Raw genomic sequence first — 21,588 nt, 5'->3', positions numbered from 1 at the left:
ATTTACTTACACAATACCAAGATCGTACATTAGTACGAGTACAATCTAGTTAACAATAATACAATATCGAAATACAACAATGAACAAATAAAATTATTTGATTTTATCGTTTGATGATTCTCTTTAACATCACCACAAACTTTGTCTACAATGATAGTCCTTTTGCTCTGGCACTAGCCAACTCCACTGTCTTCTCATCATCATAAGTATCACCAATTTCAACATTTTTGTACCTATAATTCTTAGCCAACATAAAAAAAACACACAAGTTTAACACAAAAACAACCATAAAGAGCCAGTAAAAATACTCAAGACGACTGTCGTTCACATCCTTGCCAATCCATTTTTTCCCACCATTCATCCCCATCACATAATCCACAATAGTTATAACAAAACTCATAAGGAAGCTCCCAATGCCGTTAACACTTAGGTAAAACGCCATCCCTAAGCTCCTCATCGAATCAGGAACTTGTTCATAGTAGTACTCTTGTAGTCCTACTAGTGAAAACCCGTCCCCTATACCACTCATCAAGATTTGAGGAACAAGCCAATACATGAATTGTTTTCCCTTCTAAAATCGCGTTAAGCCTTACTCTTTCTACCAAGGCCGAGACTACCATCGTTATAATGAAGATGACCATGCCAATATCAATTCTTGTAAGGATGTTGATGCCTCTTTCATTGCCCGTGACTCTCCTTAAGTACGGGAGTAAGACCTTGTCGTACAAGACTAATGAAGCAGTCATACCTATGGCCGATAGGATGGCCATAGAAGCTGCTGGAATTTCAAAGTGATTGAACATTTTCTATTCATTGCACTGCCTTGCTTGATGAAGAATGTCGGGCCGAGGGTATTGCCTATGCCAAACACTAACGATGTAAGCCATATCGGAAACATGGCTATTATTAGTTTCAATTCCTCTACTTGTGTCACGGTTGCTAGCCTCCACGGACTTTGCTTCTTCTTGGCTACTCCAGTATTACTTTGTTTTTTTTCGATTATTGCAGCTTTGTCGAGAAATCTGTAATACGTATACATTAGCACATTATCATCTGATCAACTCATACATCAATAAGTTGTTCACGAGCTTATACTATTTTTAGTCACGTAATAATTAAAATGGACAACACAAAGCATGCACAAACTTAATATTGTAGTATACTAGATTTCACGAACATTGTATTTACCTTAGTCTATTAGTATGTCCCAAAAGTCGTGGTTGGAGATTATCTGAATTGTTAGCCTCATACAACAAAGAGGGATTAGAAGGGTACGGTAGGTTTCTCTTAGCAATGGCTGCAACCAAGACTTGTACCAACGGGGTTAAGGGGCTTCCAAGGGCGGTCCTGTACCGATAAAATGGTCTCCCAAGAAAAAATACTAAGACAGTAACACCCATTGTTATGGTTAATGTTATAAATCCAATGCCCCAACTTACATTTTCTTGGATATACACTATCAAAGTTACTCCAACAAATAGGCCACTACAAACCGCGATGTTCCACCAGTTGAAAAATGACATCTTCTGCTTCCTTTCTTTAGGATTGTTGTCGTCGAATTGATCCCCTCCGAAACTCTCAAGGCATGGCTTGTAACCCCCGGTTGCTAGGGCCAAGAGGTAGGCCGCTACGAAGAAGACCGTCTCATGGACCTTGCTAGCATGTTGGCATGGACTCAAGGTTGTTGTAACACAAGGTTTAAGGCTTGGAATGTACTGTGTCATGGTGAATATACCTAGACTCTGAATAAAGATGGAAGAAATGTACATCTTTGTTAGATTTTAATGAAAATGTGTAAAGATTTCCTATATACCTTTGTATGATTGAAGGAAAGTTATCAATCTATTGACCCATTACAATCATATAGCTTCAAATGTCAACACAATCTATAAACATGTTGAGTATAATGTACTTCGTATGTAGATATAAAATTTGATCATTAGTATTATATTTAAATTATCACCTGTTAAGTTACAACAATACAAAAGTTCGGTAGCAATCTCAAAAATAGAAAGATTATTCATATCATATCATGCCTGAAGTTACAACAAATAGAAGCCTTTTTGTCTATACTAAAATTTTACGTAGTATACCAAATTGACACCATTTATAAATGGACCACTTTTTGGTTTGTTTAACTAAGACATAATTATACGATAAATCACTGGACAATAAAGAATAACTACGTAGTGGTTTGTATCAAAGAACGAAAAAAATATGGAGTATTAAAGAACAGAGACCACCTAGACAATGAATACGGATAGGGATGTCAGTGGGGCGGGTCAAGTAGGAGACCCGCCCCATCCCCGCCCCATTGGGGTGGGGATGGGTCTCGGTTTGGCGGGTGGTGGGGCGGGGATGGGGATAAAAACCATACCCGCCATGGGTGATGGGGCGGGGGTGGATTTTAAGTTGTACCCGCCCCATCCCCGCCCCGCCCCACCCGCCCCATTTCGTACCCGCCCCATCCCCACCTCATACCCACATCTATATATTTTTTAAAACAAAATTACATACTTTTATTCTATTTATAAAATAATTACATGAAATACAATATTAGTTATAATACTTTGTACGACACTTATATTATAACACAAAAATGTGTGTAGAATGTTTTATTTTATAATTCGTATTAATTATGTAAGATTGTGTATTTGAGATACGGATATTAGGTGGATCTTGGGTGGGGATTAGGCGGGTCTTTGGTGGGGATTAGGTGGGGATGGATATCTTAGTGGGGGTGGGGCAGGGATGGTTTTGGAGTTGTACCCGGTGGGGCGGGGATGGGGATGAAAATTGGACCCGTCGCGGGGATGGGGATGGGGATGGGGATGAAAATATTAGGTGGGGATGGGGATGGGAAGGCCAACATCCGCCCCGCCTCATTGACATTCCTAAATACGGAGTAATTGATGAATTTCCAATAAAGGGAAAGTTAGATAATTATAATGGGCCGGGGGATTGGGCCCAGTTTCGTGTGTGAAAATAATTGAGTCAAGGCCCGAACAGCTACAAGCTCTTAATCTAAGACTACGATTAAAATCTAGGCCTAGTTGCTAGCTCGTTTTGCCATATTTATCATTACTATCATTGTCTAATAGACGATTTATTTATTACAATATTATTTGTAAATATTATTATGTGGTCTTATGTTAAACGTGTTGGATTTTTTTTTTTTTTGTTCCATCCGTTTCATCCTTTGGGCTAATTCGAATTCGGGGATCAGCTCTGGGTGATTAGGTTCCAATCCCCTCCCAATTGTTGTTGCGGGGGATCGAACACGGGTCCTCCCTATCAAATGGAGTCCCAATCACCACTACACCAACAACCAATTAATTGTTGGAAATTAAATTTTGTTGCTCATTACTTAGGTCAGTGTCTTATAGTCTTAAAGGACCATTTGCCCGACAAGACAACACTTAATAAACGGCACTAACCTTTCCTTCTAAAAATAATTCATAGACTTCTAATATTATGAAGAGAGTCAAAATTAACCAACTACTTTTTAAAATTAGTCTTATATTCAATAATTAAGTGGATGAGACAACAATTAATGGCAAATCTTTATGATTAGCTATAACTTTGTCGATTATTAGAGGGTGTAAAGTAAACTAATGATATTAAGGGTGTTTGGTACAAAGGATATAGAGATAAAAAGAACAAGATGGTGAAATAAAGATACGATATTGATGAGTGAAATAAAAATAAAATATACCAATTTTTGTTTTTGTGGAAAATAAATAGGTAAACTCAAGTTCTTAATACTTCGTTTTTTTGTTAAATGATCTTCCTTACCATTATTTTTGCCATAAATTTTACATTCGGGTGGAGTACTAAATTTCCAAGATTTGGGAATTGGAATTATGTGATATAGTATAAAAATATTCTTGGAACTTAATCGTCAGCTGTTTTTGGTTAACTTGGTCTATTAACACTATGGAAACCTATAGTGTTACTACATCTATTTCATATTAGATGTAATAATTTTTGAATTTTTTTATATTTTGTAAGTAATATCCCACAGTTACATCTAATATGAAACAAAAATAGTATGAATTATTAACCTTACCTTGTTTGAATTTATTTCATACTCCATACAAGTATACAACACAATTACGTCAAACTTGTCCGCACCACCAAAATCAAACCTAAAAAAATTGAATCAAAAGAAGATGTGTAATATGGAAATTAGAGGGGGTTGGACTTGCCAGGACATAAAGGATTGCGGAGAAGAGAATCATGAAGTAACGACCAGTATATGCATCTGCTACAAATCCACCAAGAAGAGGCATCACTGTGCTTACTCCGGACCATATATTCACGCTGTTGGCCGCCGTTTTCAGGTCTTGGTGCATCACCTTCGTCATGTATATTATCATATTTGATGATATACCAAAGTATGTTATTATCTCACTGAATTCAATTGCTGCATATATATAGTACAATTAAGTTAAACCACGTACGCAATAGTAGCATTTTTAGGTGTTATTCCTACGTACCTATGTGGATTAGATCAGATCGGATCCTCTCTTCTTTCAAAGATCTCAAAGGTTGAGTTTTATTCTATCTTGAAATTTATAAGAAATGACTCGCTACTAAACTATACTTTCTCCGTTTTTATAAAAATATACAAATTAGAGTAACCATAGGAGTTAAGATAGAATCTGGACTCGTAAAAAAGTGATTATATAAACCTTGTTACGTACTTGAACTGCTAGTGTAAAAGACTAAAAGTAGAGAAGTAATGTTACCTAAGATGAAGAAAGAGGCTTTCCAAGAGCCAGTGGAAGCTCGAAGAGGAATCCTTCCTTTGTAATCAAATGATGAATCAAGAACTTGTGATTCTGCAACATTATTATTATTATTATTATTATTATTATTATTGGCATTTGTTGTCGTTGAGATTTTCGACTCATCACTTTCACTCTGTGTTTCATGCATTTTTCTCACTTTCACTATATCAATAGATTTGTTGGAGTGGTTTAAATGATAGTGGCGGAGTTTAAGGTAGCATTCCCCCCTTATTATATACTCTATCTAGCCACTTAAGAATCGACTATGTGCATGTCATATACCCATATCATATTGTCGTGGTAATAGTGCATGGCATTATATGACATATTCTGTATCTCTTTTATTTCAAATTAGTTGACATATTTATCATGCATAAATTTTATTGTAAATAGTTTTAATTATTAATAAGTAAGAATTGGAAAAAAGTAATACAAGTATTTTGAGAATATGCACTAAGGCCCCGTTTAGTTCACCTTAATTTTGCTGAAGTGAAATTATTTTTACTGAACATAAATTATTTTTACTGAACTAAAATTAATTTTATTGAATTGAAATTATATTTGCTGAACTGAAATTATTTTTATTGATTTTCTGTTGTATTTCTTCTATAAAGTTACCGATTTTTACTGAATTGAAATTATTTTTACTAAACTGAAATTACTTTTACTAAACTGAACTTAAATTATTTTTACTGAATATTATTTTTTTAAAATGAAGTGAACAGGACCTAAGAGCAGGAATTTAATAAGGTTATACATGATTTTTTTTTTTCAATTTACTATTATTTAGTATAAACCACAAAAATTAGTCAAAGTAGAGATTGTATAGTTTCAAGATTAGAGTAAACGTATCGGCTAATTTGAATTGAAAATTGAAACAGAGAAAGTATCATATTGATTGAAAAAAATCTTACGGAGCACTATGCATTTGCGTTTAGTTAATGCTTTAATGTATTATTCACGTGACTAAACTCTAACAATTTATGTTAGGAAAAAAATGAAAAATATAAAATTATTATATTATTGATTAACAATCCTATATCACTTCTTTACGGCCATGGTTATTGTATTTTAATCAATAATCATAATAAAATATAATAATATATACTCCGTATCATGGCCATGATTTCAATGTTTACGGGTAGAAATTTTAACGCATTATATAAAACCATAATATAAAGTTATAAACGGTACAATCATTTGAAAGCGGAATAAATGCTTTGTAAAAACGTGGCATGTCTGAAAATGGTTAAGATTATGCATGTTTTGTTGACAATTCTATTGTATACCTTTAATATATTGCAATTATATACTGTACTCCTCCGTTTTATCATGTTTTTCCCATTGAGATTATTATACCTATGGTGAGGGCATCCATAATAAGAGATTTGTTTAGAGGTTTGTGGGAATAAATTAGAGGTTTGTCCACAAACCTCTTATTGTGGAAGGAGGTTTGTTTTCAACAGGTTTGTTTATACAAACCGGTTTAAAGAGGCTTTCATGACCCACTTTTAGTTTTTTTTTAATTATTATTTTTTTTTGCTTTAAACATTTAACTTCTTTGTTTTTGTTTTGATGAGTTGTATTGACAATGGGTCTCATATATAAATCTTTGAATAGGTTTATCTATTGTTGATGAAAGATTTGTTAAATGGGGGGTTTGTATGATGATGATGTGACAAGTGAACAAACCTATTAAAGGTTTGTATTATTGCTCATGCGCTGAATCTTTATCAATTAAGCTTTACATTTAAAAAAAAAATTCCTCCGTAAAATTAAATTAAATTGAGAGATTCAACAATAATACATAAAAATAAACTAAATACTCCGTACAGATAATTTATTAAATAGAAACAAATCAAACGACGACAATGAGTAAATAAACCGTACTAACACGTACAAGTTCACAGTCAACTAGACCCTTTCATTCAATCCCTTACATCTGAATTGATTCAACACATACATAATATTTACTAGCTTAGTTATTAATCATTCAGTCACTGAAATTAGGGATAGTAGCTTCAGGAAGATTAGCCTTAGCAGCAGCAGAGGGCTCAACACCAGGGTGAGGTTCAACAGTCTTACCTAGAAGCACCTTTGGCAAATCACCCTTTATTCCCTTCAAATAAAATGTGTATAATATCGTGAATGGGTAAACAATTTGTTGCAATTTCACCTGTCCATAGGCTCCCTCGAAGATACCCGAACCGCCCGTGATGGATAAATAACATGTCTCATAGGTTAAGTATGGTCCTTGGATTGAAATGTGACCAAGATCTCCAAAGTACATGCTGTATACTGCTTCAAATCTCACTCCATTTTTTTCTGGCTTGTTTTGGATTACGATGCACATTCCTGCTGTTATTCCTAGCCTTGTTTCTAAGTCTCCTGTGTATAACTGTTGTCATCACAAATTGCTATGAGTAACCTTTTTTAACTGTCTTTTGTATACCTTATTAATATTGATTTATTTATAAAAATGTCATGTTGACTTAGATTTTATGTTGATTTATTTACAGAACTGCCACTTGAAACGTTTTTTTTTTGTTTAATATGAAGATGAATTGGGGATCCCTCGAAAATGTAGGAAAAAAAGTAAAAATTACCTTGTTGATGAAAGGAACCAAGTCACCAAGAGCAAAAACAGGCTTCTTGCTAAGTTTAAGAACAACAGGGCTTTCACGATCTCCATCATCAATCTGATAAGCACTGAATTCATGAACCTTAACATCTGATAATCAATTACCCACAAAAATGATAAATTAGCAACATAATTATTCCAATATCAATAATTTTTAAATTAAAGTATCTTAAAATTGAAGTTTATGCATACTTTCTGCAACAGCAGAAGAGTTTCTGCAAGTAAAAGATCTGGCAGGCAGCTCATTTACAGAGTTATATTTCAGGGATTTGTTAGTGACAGGAAACCCAGAAGATTTAAACCCAATTCACCAAATTTAGCAGGAGAAAGTGCAAAAGATTTTGATTTTTGGCAAGTTTGGTTTGAAGAACAAATGGTGTTTGATAAAAAGGAAGACGATGCAGCCATTTTAATCACTTAAGATTGAAACTTTGTAAAAGTTTGAATTAAAAAGAGAGAAAACAGAGGATTTGATGACTTTGCGAAGAAAAAGGAGCAGAAATTGTTTGGTATAAATAGAGGAAAGTACGTAAAACAATGTAAAAATGATTTGAAAATGATGCAAATTAAGCACAGACCAATATAAATAAACATAGAAAGTCAGAAAAAAAATGTGATATACACTTTATTTTAAGTTTGTATCAAAAAAACATGGTTGAATGGTCGAATTCAATCTGTATAAATTCAAGTTGTTTTACATGTATCAGCAATATAACCAATCTTAAAACATGCATGTAATCTTGAGATATATGCACTCTAATATGGCTAAATAACACATGCATACGTGCACTCTATTGAGAAATATGCACTCTAATAATACAGTAATACCGCTAACAATAACACATGCATTTGAAAAAAATAAAAACACATGCATTTGAAAAAAATAAAAACACATGCAGTTATGCACTCTAATGAGATATATGCACTCTAATACAGTAATACGGCTAATAATTATAACACATGCAGTCATGCACTCGATTGATTCTGAAGCTTGCAAATTGTATAGTGTTGTTTTTGGCGAAGAGAGACTTGCAAGTTGCAACTGATTGAGAATTCTAAGTATCACCATATGTAAGTGTCCCACATTGGTTGAAGAAGAGAGAGTTAAACACTTTATAAGGCTAAGGGGCTACTCCATCTATTGCCATATGGTTTTGGGATGGAACATCCTTTGGACTTGTGAAGTGGACATAATCTGTGTAAATATACTTAGTTTCTGAATAACCCCTACACTATTTTTAGTTTCTACAGTGGTCGTTTGAATTATGACTATCTTATTATTTTAATGATAAATAATATGAGCGATCCATTTTTTCACACTATAAATTGGACACAATTAGTTTTCTAATTTCTACAATGCAAATATAATTTTTGAAAATTTCAATCCAACATAAAATAAATTTTTTTCGAGAAACTATAAAATAAGAGTAAAAATTACTTAAATAAAACTAAAAATTTGATAAATTAAAAAAATATTGATAATAATATTTTATAGCAAAAATAGAGTAATATAATTAATTACTTGGATAAAAATACGTTAATTATATAATCATTAAAATATTATGATAGTCATATTTCAAACGACCACTGTAGAATTTTCTACGAATTTGGGTGTAGATAAAAATTAATGTCAGATTGTTCTTTAGTCAACTACGGTATATAGCTAGTTTTCCTTGTGTTGAGAAAATATGATCCTAGTAACGTTACATAAATGCATAATTTTTTCGGGCTTAGTTCTCTTTTGCACCCAAAAAAAAAAAAAAAAAAAACCTACACTACTAGTCCGTATTAATTTATGCATCTCAACCAAGCTTTATGTTATAAAAAAACAAACAATTGAAAATTTGTAGTCAAATATTATCCTTTGTAAAATTAAATTAAAGCGAGAGGTTCAACAATAAGAGCTTGTTCACTTCAGCTTAATTTCAGTTCACTTCAATTTAATTTCAGTTTAGTTCAGTTCCAATCAGTTCAGCTCAGCCCAGCTCAGTAAATATGAAGATGCCCTAATACATAAAACAAGTACTCCGTACAAATAATTTAACGAATTTATTCAATAGAAACAAGTAGAACGAAGACTAAAAAGAAAAAGAAAACCCCCGTACTACTACAAGTTCACAACCACCCAGACCCTCCCTTACATCTACATTCTACAGGAACTAAACGTAGATAGATGTCCAAGACCTTGTTTCAACACTTAATATTTAAAAATCAGTCAGTAAAATTAGGGATAACAGCTTCAGGAAGAGTAGCCTTAGCCGAAGCAGAGGGCTTAACACCAGGATGAGGTTCAACAGGCTGACATAGAAGCACCTTTGGCAAATCACCCTTGATACCCTCCAAATAAAATGTGTAGAATACCTTGTATGGGTACAAATAATGTATCATTTTCACCTTTCCATAGGCTCCCTCGAAGATACCTGAACCGCCTGTGATGGATAAATAAGATTCAGCATAGGTTAAGTATGGTCCTTGGATTGAAATGTGACCATAATCTCCAAAGTACATGCTGAATGCTGCTTCACATCTGTCTCCATTTATTTCTGCCTTTTTTTGGATTACGATGCGTATTCCTGCTGTTATCCCTAGCCTTGTTTCTAAGTCCCCTGTGTACAACTGTTGCCTTCAAAAATTATTATGAGCACAGAAAATTACACTCATACTCCGTATTAGATTATTTTTAGATTAGTCTTTTGTAAAGAAAGTTGTAGTCATACTTTCTTTCACAGAAAATGCAGGGGAAATTGTCATCATATAATATAATTAATCAGTTTTTCTGAAATCATTGGAGTAGTTTTCCCCATAAAACTAAGAAATTGCCAAAATAAAATACAGCATTTTTTATTTATTTTGTACCATTCATATAGAGTATATACGTAGTACTTCACTTTGTAAGTTGTTGGATCACTCTTAAGTGCTCATTTTCATTGTATAATTTTGTTTAAATTTCTTAACATTTAAATATACTAATGGTTAAAGTGGGCGCTAATTAGCATAAAAGTCTAAAGGTGCGTAAACCATGGTATAAGTCAAAATGTAACAGACTATATTGGTAACAATTCTAAACCAACATACAAACAAAGCTTACAAAATGTCATCATGCACAACATCATTCCATATATATTAAATTTCTTTATAAAAACAGATAAATCCAGAAGAAAAATAAAGGTAAAGATTAATACCTTGTTGGTGAAAGGAATCAAGTCACCTAGAGCTAAATCAGGCTTCTTGCTAAGTTTAAGAACAGCAGGCTTTCACGATCTCGCTCATTAATCTCATAAACACTGAATTCATGAACCTTAACACCTGGCAATTACCCGCAAAAATTATAAATTAGGAGCATAATTCCAAAATCAATACAAAAAAATTAGAGTAGAACATTGAAGTTAATGCATACTTTCTGAAAGATCAGAAGAATTTCTGCAAGTAAATGATCTGGCAGGCAGCTGATTTGCTGAGTTATATTTCAGGGATTTGTTAGTGCCAGAAAATCCAGAAGATTTAAACCCAAGCTCAACAAATTTAATAGGAGAAAATGCAAAAGATTTTGATTTTTGACAAGTTTTAGTAGAAAAAATGGTGTTTGATAAAAGAGAAGATGATGCAGCCATTTTTATCAGTAAAGATTGGAACTTTAAAAGAAGTTTGAATTATAGAGAGAAAACAGAGGATTTGATGAATTTGGTGAAGAAAAAGGATTGGAATTTGGTTGGTATAAGTAGAGGCCTGAGAAAAATGTAAAGATGATATGGGTAAGTTGCGAAATATCACAGACCAATGATGCAGCCATATTTATCAGTAAACACCAAGGTAGACTGGCGCACTGTGGTCTTGGATTTATAAAGTAAAAAATTTATTGTAAGTTTGCAACAAAAAAACATGGTTGAATTCAATTTGTGTAACTAGAGTGGTTCAATGCATCAATTTTTTGGGGATGTCTTTACACCAGCCAAATAGCCGATCATAACACGTGCACTCTATTGATTCTGGAGCTCGCAAATCGTACAATGTTAATTTAGACAAGTAACAATGAACAGACGATGGTGTAATTGACTAGAGATTCACCTCGTGACTTTGAGGCCTAAGTTTGAATCCTTCTAATTGTAAGCACTTGGAGTGAGGATTTTTTATCCTTACCTCAGTTCCAAGTGTCGAGCCCATTTAAGACGAGAGCTGATACACATACAATCATTGTATGTTGTCCCTACATACAACACCATTAGAAATTTGACAAATCATTAGAAAATGGGAGAAAATTAGAAGTCAAATATAAATTGAATATAATGGAACTTGAACCTATTATTCTAACCAATAAAAACATGACAGTAGGGACCACATATAACAATTGTATGTGTAGCCTTTACCATTCAAGACAATACTATCCTGCTCTTTGTTATCTTCTCATTCGCATTTTGCACGAATTCTAATGTACAACTTTGAAGGCTATGTATATCAAAGAGAGGTTTCCAATTGAATCTAATACAAGTATGCAATAAATGCTCTCGTAAGCTATGTCAATGCATGGACTTCATTCTTGTTAAAGTCAACTTGAAATTTGCTTCTTCCCATTTTCCCAATACCATTGTCATGCTTGAAAATTCTTAAATGGTTGCAAACAAGGCTTGTCTAACAACCACAATGTCAACAAGCATGCTGCAGAAAGAAAAGTTATCGACATATTTCCATCCGAGTAATCCGACTATCTGAGGTCAAATTAACAGCAGAGAAAAGAGCATGTGTATTGGTTTTTTTAGTGAAAGAGTCACCTACATAATAACATTATTATTGACAGGAAGTAGCAGAATAGTATACCTGTGAATTATAATCTCCTCCAAAATGTTAAGAGTGTTTGAGTTGTCCTGCATTTGAAGTTTTGAACCTCAAATGGACCATCATAACCCGAAGGAGGCGCGATTGGTGGTCGTCTTTTAATAGTTATGCACTGACACCATCATAACCTCTTGTAGCATTCTAGCTTCTTTTAGTATTTTTTATATACCATTTTAGTGGTTTTTTTTTTTTTTTTTTTTTTTTTTTTTTTTTTTTTTGAAAGGGACCTTTTTAGTGGCTTATTCTTATAATCCTTATTCTTTGCTACAACAATCTAAAATTGAACTTATGAATATGCTATAGAAATCTGGCCCGATCTATATTAAAGTTCTAGATCCGTCCTTGAATATTACATTCCTATTTTTCTTTTTTAGTAAATAAATGTTTACCAAATATCCCAAATTATTCTTATTTTTCTGTTTTATAATTAAGGCTTTCTCTATTTTATCACTCTTATTTTCTCATTCTCACTCTTATTAATGCCTTTAAAAAATTCAGAATCCATATGCATTACTTTAGAATATGATTGGTCCTTTTATTTTTTACCAAAAAATGTTATTGGTCCCTTTTCTTTTCAAAGGATTGATGACATGTGCATCATTAAATATTATTCAATCTTTGTTTATTCAAAGACATCAATTAATATCTTGTAATTCGCATTGTACTTTATTTTATTGTTCTTTGTTTTATTCCAAGTTCCTTAATTCCCGTGTAATTTTAGAAATAGGAATGTAAAAAAGGTACGGAGGGAGTACTAACTAATGGTCTACATAAAAATCCTTACTCTATTCTTTCTTCTCAACTTACACCCAACTATTTCCCTCCCAATTATTGTTGCGGGGGATCGAACAGAGGTTTTCTCTATCAAGTGTAAACCACTACACCAACTAACCAACATCCAATTGGTACCTACGAGTATTATTTTTAATAGGCGTGTTTCTTAACTTGTTAAAAAAATGTACTGTAAATTTCCTTCCTGTAATTAAATTCCTCCCGTCGGAAAAGAAAAATTAACCTAAAAGTAAATTTCCCACTAACTCATCCTCGTCGTTAAAGATGGGCACGGGCCGTGCCGGCACGACTTCGGCATGGCCCGGCACGGCACGGCCATCGGCGGCCCACTTGTGGGCCGTGGGCCGTGCCGTGAACAAAAAGTTGAAATCCGGCACGGGCACGGTCGTCGGCATGCCGGCACGGCCTATGCCCAAATAAAACTTAATTAATTAAGTTTATTTATATAAACTTAATTAATTAAGTTTATATAAATCGATTAATTTATATAAACTTATTTGATTATTTATAACACAATAAATCAATTTTTTTAATATATACATATATATTAAAAAAAAAAAATCACGGGCTGACCCGCATCCCGGCACGGCACGGCCCGCCAGGCACGTGGGCCGTGCCATGCCGTGGGCTGGGGTGTGCCAAACTTTGGCCCGGCCCGGCACGAGCCCCACCCAGGCCCGGCACGGGACGATGCCCACCTTTACTCGTCGTCAGGAACCCCGTCGACGTAATTCCTTCAGCAATGGTGGTGCTCTGAACGCTTCGTTTGGTCACTTTGAAAAACGCCGCTTCTTCCTCCTCCGCTTGCGGCGACACAGCGGTGGTGCTCTACTGCTCTTTTTAGCCGAAACGAGACTCCTTAGAATTATTATACTTCGTATAAAGGCTTCAATGGATGGTTTAGGTTAGTTTCATTTCCGCTCAATTTTTGTCTTTATTCTTAAATTTGATTGTAGAATTGTTTGCTTGAAATTCATTCTTTAATGTTTATTATTTGATTGATATTTGGGTTGCCTTTTTGAAAGTTGATATTCATACTACTATGTTGTGTTATGCAGCCTTATGCTTATGACTTTATCAGTTATCTCTGACTTCTTTTTAATTATTACATAAAATTTGATTATGTAATTTACAAAATGTGATTCCTAATGCGCATCATGCTTTCGGGTGCATAGAAGAGGGAGTAATTGTTAAATGATTGATGTTATCGATTGTTAGATATCACGATTAAAGTTGAGAAAGTTACAAAATTAAGATTATTTTAAGCCCTTGGTGTGTCATATATAAACTTAAACAAGGTTTTATACTGATTGCTGAAGTTCACTTTACATCATTCAGCTTAGTAACAAATTGATAGAAGAAATTCAGGACGTTAGAATTAATAATTTAGAGTCTTCTAAGCAAAGATGTTGAAGTTAGTACCTAGGAGAGGATGGATAGTAATCCTGTTTGTTGAGAGTTAGCAGGTAATGATAAACATAAAAGGTAGACATCTACCACATCTCAACATGATCCTTGGAAGGCTTAGGCTTTTGGCAATAGAACCAGCCCCGACCACGTAGTGTTCACAATAAGACCTCTGATGGTCTCCTGATAGGAGGCCACACCACTGCTCGAAATCTAGGACAAGCAATTTCTTCAAAGTTTCTAAGTGGGTTGTATTAGGGGCAGCTAAGACTGCTTATATTACTTGATGGCTTGATGCATATATGAAATCATCAGGGAAGCTATTTGGTGAAAGTGATAGGAGAAGCGTGGGAAATGAAAAAAGATTTGGTAAGCTTCTCTAAAGATGTGTATGACGAACCACCTTCCTTGACACAGAGAGTTGCCTTCTCCTTTAAAATTGTGATTCTGCTATTCATCTCTCCACCATCTTCCAGCATTAGTTTACTTATTGACCTGACTATTTCTTCTCTTTTTACCCTCTTTTCCATCTTCAATCCTATCTTCCAACCGTCACTCACCAGCCTTGCATTCATATACTGGTCAGTATTGATAGGCTGGCAAAGCATTGACACTCCTTCACAAATACTCTCCAAAGTTGAGTTCCATCCATTGTGAGTCCAAAAACCTCCAACAGCTGGGTGGGATAAAACCTCTAATTGAGGTTCCCATGTGACAATATGTCCTCTTTCACCCACCATTTCAAGGTAGCCTTCTGGCAATGAGTCATAAGCTTTTGTGCCTTGGATCATTCCAGGGCGGACCACCCACAGGAAAGGCACCATGCTTTCGAGCAATCCCCAGGCTAGCTCAAGAAATTCAGTTTTGCTTATAGCTTCAACACTCCCAAAACTCACATACAGTACAGACTTGGGTGCTTGATTATTCAGCCAAGTGATGGAGGTTTGGTCTTGTGCCCAATAGTTGGTATCAGAAGTTGGTGAGTGTTTGTGTAAAGGGCCTATAGGAAAGATGGGGATGGGGAGGATTTGTTGAACTTGAGCTATTGAAGAATCTTCAAGTTCCTCAAAGCTATTACATATAACACCTTGGGAATTCTTAAATTGATGGACTGCAGTTTCCAGTAGCTCATGTAGCAATTGTCAAGGAAGGTCCTTGACTTTTAAAGGAGGAAGCTCTGGCAGTGGCTCTTCTAATTTATGATCTGAAATGTAGGAGAGAAAAAGAGAGGGGTCAAGGATTTTACAGAACAATAAAGACCGGAAGTTTTAATAACGTCAAGTAAAACAACTTCAACACATACACTTTCTTAACGGGTCATAAAGTAGCTATGGTGTTACTTATTATCTATAAACGATATGGCTGTTTTTGTAAACTCTACTGTTTTTTTCATGTTTTTGATATGCATTGAAGTTAATTGCATTTGTATACCAAATCTGAATATCATCTACTTACTATGCTTTTGAACAATGAGTATGACCCTAAGGAATAAATGAAATCTAGAGCTAGTAGTGATTTTGTATATGTTGTGTATTGATTATGTGTATATAAATTGGGAAGCCATGTGTTTCTTTCAGGGACTTTGGTCTCTATCAGTATAATTTTACACTCTACTCCGTAATGGAGTAATAGACTATGTACTGTTACCAGGTGGCGCGTGCTGTACACATGCCTCACATATCTGTGTGTATATGATGCATGATATGTGTTGAGGCACATAACATGCACACGACACCTGAAAATCCAATAGGTGTACAGTAGAGATTCGGGCTTTTGGAGAAAAGCTCGTAAAGAAGGCATGGAAAGATAAACCAGTAAAGACACCACACCACCAGTCCTCAGCGCCATCCTAGGAAGGTTAAAGCTAGCAGTGATAGACCCAGCAAATTTCCATATAGGATCTGCTATCAAGGCAGCAATAGGTTCATTGTCCGCAGCAGCAGTAGCATTGCACAAAATTTGACACAAGCAATCCCGGAATGGTTCCGAGCAAGTGTTCATGGCAGATATGAATGCTAAAGGATCGGATGGAGGGGACTTAGAATATAACTCAAGTAAGCTACTGTAAAAGGAGTGGAAGGTGAAGTGTGGGAAATGGGTAGGATTTATAGGATTATGAACAGTCTGATAATGGTGATGGAGAAGCCTTTGGAGTATAGGAGTATTATTTTGAGAGTATGGTGCACATCATGTTCTTGTATGAAAAGACCTAATCCAAAACTAATCAAAATGACAATAGACAGAAATCGAGATTTACCAAGAATTTGTAGTAGGTGTCGCCTTCCAAAAGTGTTGCATTTCTTTCAGAGCTGTGTTTCTGTCTCCTATTGTTTCACCCTCTTCTTCCATCATCAGTTTTCTGACTGACTGTATTTCAGCCCTGTTTATCCCTTTGTCCAGCTCCATATCAAATTTTCAGTCTTCGTTTATGCACGTAGTGTTTATATTCTGATTAACAAAGAAGGGTAGACAAATCATTGGTGCCCTTTTACTAATGGTCCACATAACTGAATTCTATCTGCAATGTATCCTGAAACCTCATTTTGCAGAGTGGGCTGAAGTTTAATGTTTTAGGTGCCCAGTTGACAATATTTAGATTGTTCACCCCTTTGACCTATTGTGTCTGAGTAACCCACTGGCAAGGGGAGTGGATCAGTTTTCTTTTGAATGGCTGCTTGCTGTTGGCTGATCCGCAAGCTATCTTTACAAAATCAGCTTTGCTTGTACCATTGCTTCCAAAACTAACATAGAGTACAGACTTGGGGGTTTGTGTATATAACCATGAAGTTATTTACCAAATCAATCCAAATATCAACATGGAGAATACATCACGAAGTATATATTTTCCTAATTATTTAAGATCTTATATCTCTAACATATGAACTTTATTACTTCAACCATATAATCTTCTAACAATTTCAAGCTCCCAATGAGAATTAACAACTACTGGTAGCAATAATGCTTGTTTTGTTGCCATTTCTCTTGAATACCTTTCTTGCAATGATACTCCCCCGTTTATATGTTTTTCCCATTATGTTTTGTATGGTTTAGTATAGAGGCATATTAAATATTTTTGTTGTTTATAATTGAAATTTTACAACTATAAGAATTTTGTAATATTTCACATTGGGAAATTTAACAACTAAATTGAGACAAAGGAAGTACTATATAAAACCATAATTCACATCAAAACATAATAAAATATAAAATTAAAAAAATTCTCTTCCAACGAACATAAATTCAATTTAAACACCACCCAATCCCAGTTTCTTCTTGCTATCACAAGAATCAAAATCGTCTACAATAACTTCCTTGCTCCTATGAACAGATTTGTATCTATAGTTCTTAGCCAACAACACAAAAACACACATATTCAATACAAAAATGATCATCAAGAGCCAGTAAAAATAATCAAGACGACTATGCTTCAAATCCTTCCCTATCCATTTACTTCCTCCATGCATAGTAGTCACACGATTAACAATAGCAATCAAAAAGCTTGTCATAAAGCTCCCAACACCGATAACACTAAGGTAAAGCGCCATTCCTAAACTCCTCATTGAGTCAGGAACTTGATCATAGAAGTATTCTTGCATTCCTACTAGGGAAAACCCGTCTCCTATACCGAGGATCAAGAACTGGGGCACTAGCCAACACACGTTCATTATATTCCCTTCTAACGACGCCTTTAGTCGTTCCCTCTCAACCAAGGCCGATGTCAACATTGCAACGATTAAGAAGGCCATACCAATGCCAATTCTTGTAAGAATGTTGATGCCTCTCTCGTTGCCTGTGGCTCTCCTTAAGTATGGGAGTAAGACTTTGTCGTAGAAGGCGATTGTTGTAATCATTCCTATGGCTATTAGGGTGGCCATAGATGCCGCTGGGATTTCAAAGTGTTTGGAAATCTTCCTATCCATTGCACTTCCTTGTTTAATAAAGAATGTGGTGCCTTGTGCAACGCCTATGCCAAACACCAAGGAAGTTAACCATATGGGAACCATGGTTATAACGAGTTTTAATTCCTCCACTCGTGTCACTGTTGCTAGTCTCCATGGACTTTGTTTCTTCAAGTCTACTTCATTACTTTCATGATTTTCCATTATAGCAGCTTTGTCAAAAAATCTGCACAAATACAGGAACTTCTGAAACTTTAACAAAATACAAATAAAAAATATGCATCCTAGCAAGAGATGAAGAGAGTTGTACACTTTGACTGTTTATAAGTCCAAGTAAGGTTTCATCTAAAAACTAATTGACAACGGTGGAAAGCTTGGTGTCGAGTAATGTACTCCATGATTGTTAAAAAATTAATTAGAAGTTATGCAACATTTACCTGAGTCTATTTGTATGAACCAAATGCTCGCCTTTGAGGTTCCCTGAATTGGGAGTCTCATCATACAACAAGGACGGATTTGATGGACAAACTAGATTTCTTTTAGCCAAGGCAGCAACCAAGACTTGCAACAATGGGGTTAAGGGGCTACCAACCACGGCCTTATAGCGATAAAAAGGCCTTCCAAGAACAAAAACCAAGACACTGGCTACCATAGTTATGGCTAGGATTAAAAACCCGAGGCCCCAACTCACATAGTCTTGCACATAAACAATCAAAGTCACCCCGGAGAAGAGGCCGCTACAAAGAGCAATGTTCCACCAGTTGAAAAATGACATCTTTTGCTTCCTTTCTTCTGTATGGTTGTCATCAAATTGGTCCGCCCCAAAGCTTTCTAAGCATGGCTTGTAACCTCCTGTTGCTAGGGCCACGAGGTAGGCTGCTACAAAGTACACCACCTCATGGACCTTGTTAACATGCTCACATGTAGTTAAGGTCGCACCACAAGGTTTAAGGCTCGGAACGTATTGAGACATGGTCCATACACCTAAACCCTGATTATAATTATAGGTAAGATGAATCACCAACCGAATTTAATATGTTCATGTACCATAATAAAATCCAATACTCTGTTTTATATTGGCGTGATGTTCTAAAGTTACTCTGCTTTATAGAGTAACAGAGTAACTAGTTGCAAGTGTAAAGTAAATGTCAAAGTATTTTCCCAAAAGTTGCAGATAACCATTAACGGAGTTAGTATATGTTTTTCTTAGAATATACGGAGTAATGTACTGTGACTAGTGAGAGAGATAATAAGAGTTCGTTACCAGTGCGTAGAGGATGGCAGAGAAAAGAATCATGAAATAGCGACCAGTATATGCATCTGCTAGAAATCCACCTAGCAATGGCATAACTGTGGCAACTCCAGACCATATATTCACACTGTTGGCTGCTGTTTCCAGGTCTTGGTGCATCACTTTTGTCATGTATGTTATCATATTTGGTGCTATTCCAAAGTAACTCAGCCTCTCACTGAACTCAATTGCTGCATACATCATCAAAAGTTAGATCAACCACCATTAGGATATTGTGACGACTTGATTACAAAAATCTTGTTACATCCAGGTGCATATAGAGCAAGGTGCATATAAAGACGCTTTTTGCCACTTCATAATTTTAAAAGTTGACAAAACTGATTACATGAGGGAAAATATAACACCCTCCTGGGTGGGTGTAAGATAGATGTGATCGGACTTTCTATATTATGAAGTACTGACTTGCAATTAAGCTAGTTAAAATGTTTACCTATGATGAAGAAGGCTGCTTTCCATGAGCCAGTCGAAGCTCGACGTGGAATCCTTCCTTTGTAATCATATGATGAATCAAGAACTTGTGATTTGTCCAAATTTTCATTTTGGAATTCATACTCACCTCTTTTTCTCTCATGTAGTGTTTCATCATCTATTTCGGCTCTTATTCCCGCCATCTTTTAATGCAAAATTAAGGTAGTAATGATGGTTTTGATAGTTACTAAGAGTAGACGATAACTCAATTTATCAGCTAGATATATATTAAGCCGACACTACTGTCTACTCCCTTTTCTAATACATGTTTATTATATACTTCATATAGCATGTTGTACAGCAGTACTACCTTCATTTCTCAATAATCATAATTTTGTCACTGTCTAATTATCTAAGTATATAGTGTTAATTAATCTTATACACCATACTAATATATTATACTTTTACACTCCATCTTTAATATCCTAACTCCACAACTTGTTATATTTTAAAATCATTTGGTTATAAGTGTAGTAGCCTACGACCCAAATTACTAATATTATACCTCCGTATGTTAGGTTCCTCTCATTCTTCAATATGGGACCAACAGTCTTAAATTATATGTGAGTTATTTTCTTTACAAAGTTGAATATTACTTTGTATGAGACGTACTGAAAAAAAAAATTAAAGTTGGTAGAGGTGCACAAAAAATAATGATTGAGGAAGTATACAATAATTTTTTATACAGACTAGCTGATAGTCGTTGCATATTGATTGAGAAGGAGGTTGGTTGCAGAGCAAGTGTGAGTAGTATATTTGTAAAATGGGCTAATCTTGGTTGTTTTGTCAATAATCTTCACGTAAACAAAGGCTTAAAATAGTTAATATCATAATTTAATGACATCAAAAGCTTAATTAACGTACGTTGAGCATATATATGTACAATCATGTGGTATCGTTTACTTTTCAGGCTGATGAAAGAATCAGCAATTCAGCATTTAATCTGCCGAGTATTATTATAAGTTTGTTGGACATGATTTCCTGGAATTTATGCTTTGAACAACACCAGCTTAATGATATTCTATCAATGAACAGGTGAAGTCAATTCAAATCAATTATACAAGTATATACAATACCACTTGCTGTCTCAATTATCAGGTTGGTTGATTTTTTTTTTCCTCTGCTCAAAATATGTTCTGTATATAATGAAACATTAAGATAAATACGAGTAATAATTAGACTTAAGTAAGACAATATAGACACCAATATAATTAATAGTGGTTAGATCGAGCTTGGGAAATCGGACAAAGTATGTTAAGTAATAGTGCGAAAGCAACAGTGTGTTGCTTAAAAAAAAAAATGGAGGCAGAATTTGGTCATTTTAGTAATTGATGCACCATACATACTCAAGCTAATTGTAATTCTAGCATGATTTTCTTTTGTGATACAATGTTATTATTGTGTGGCTGTCACTTGTGAGCTTAGAGCAACTCTAATGACAAGCTA

The 21,588-nt window shown here is 34.9% G+C and overlaps 3 pseudogenes; all 3 read right to left on the bottom strand.

The window, feature by feature from the left end:
- Positions 1–145: 145 nt before the first annotated feature.
- Positions 146–20,285, bottom strand: LOC145590728 (uncharacterized; annotated as a pseudogene).
- Positions 9,646–11,102, bottom strand: LOC145592726 (allene oxide cyclase, chloroplastic-like; annotated as a pseudogene).
- LOC145590620 (UDP-glycosyltransferase 76B1 pseudogene) lies at positions 14,784–16,869 on the bottom strand (annotated as a pseudogene).
- Positions 20,286–21,588: the final 1,303 nt, after the last annotated feature.

This window comes from Chenopodium album, chromosome 18 (assembly GCF_948465745.1).
Source record: "Chenopodium album chromosome 18, dcCheAlbu1.1, whole genome shotgun sequence".
NCBI classification, from domain to species: domain Eukaryota; kingdom Viridiplantae; phylum Streptophyta; class Magnoliopsida; order Caryophyllales; family Amaranthaceae; genus Chenopodium; species Chenopodium album.
This window is presented reverse-complemented; position numbering and strand designations above follow the sequence as displayed.